Source organism: Capsicum annuum, chromosome 4, assembly GCF_002878395.1.
Source record: "Capsicum annuum cultivar UCD-10X-F1 chromosome 4, UCD10Xv1.1, whole genome shotgun sequence".
Lineage (NCBI taxonomy): Eukaryota > Viridiplantae > Streptophyta > Magnoliopsida > Solanales > Solanaceae > Capsicum > Capsicum annuum.
This window is the reverse complement of record NC_061114.1, coordinates 218,225,277-218,226,449: the sequence shown is the minus strand read 5'-3', so window position 1 is coordinate 218,226,449 and position 1,173 is coordinate 218,225,277.

The window sequence follows — 1,173 nt, the reverse complement described above, 5'->3', positions numbered from 1 at the left end:
ACTAATTTCATATTTCTTGTACCACTGTTTATAGGTGTTTTTGCAGTGTGTTTATCCATTAAAACACAAAACCCTTAAAAATTAAATTTTTGATGAAATAAAGTAGGAAAAAAAATAAAACCTTCACATGCAAAATGCGATTAATAATTACTTGAAATATGGGAAATAAATTCTTATCACAGATCATGCAAGAATCGTACAAAATGCAATAATATTGAGGAGAGAGTGATGGTTAATGGCGAAAAAAATATGAAAAAGAAATTTAAACTAAGGAAAGATAAAGGAGGAGTGAAAAGGGAGATTTTATCACAGTAAAAACTTTATTCGGCAAAAAAATAGGGACCACTTAAAATAATGCTACATATGTTATAGAATGTAATTAGGGAAAAGTTTTGTTATTTTTTTAATTAAGTACTTAAGTATGTTAACATATGTATTTTATCCATATATTAATGCCACATAATAGCCATTTCCTATTCTTTCTCAACTTGGATCATTTTGGCTCATATAGTTCAGATACAGTTTATATAGGAAAAAGGACATGGGGTGGCCATTTAAAAAAAAATGGACACAATTTGAAAAGGTGGACAAATGTAACCTGTCGGCTAAATTTAATTCCTTTTTTTAGTCATTTGGCTCAATTGGGCACATGCAGTCTCTATACTCTATGGATATACTTTTATACCATATTGATACACTTTTATACTATATTGATACACTTTTTATAAAAGAGAAAAGAAATTCTATGCAAGTACATGCAGTCCCTATACCCAATTGATACTCTTTTATACCACATTAATACACTTTTATACTACATTGATACGCTTGCAGTGTCCATATACTCAATTGATACTCTCTTATACTAGATTGATACATTTTTAGAATGCATATAGAAACTATATAGAGTCGTATAAAATATGTATCTAAATAATAATTGTAGTTAAAAATTGTATAAAATATTTATATCTATTATCTTTTTGATTTTTGACTTGTTTTATTTATAGTTCCTCTTTTGGACTTGCAATAATGTCGGGGTTGATTTTTGGATTTGGGAAATTGTAGTTGAACTATTGAAAAATGTTGGAGTTAGGTTTTTCATTTTGTGTTTGAGTTGCATTATCTGCTCCTCAAAATCCTATGTATTTGTTTTGATCAAATAAAGTTTCTTATAGT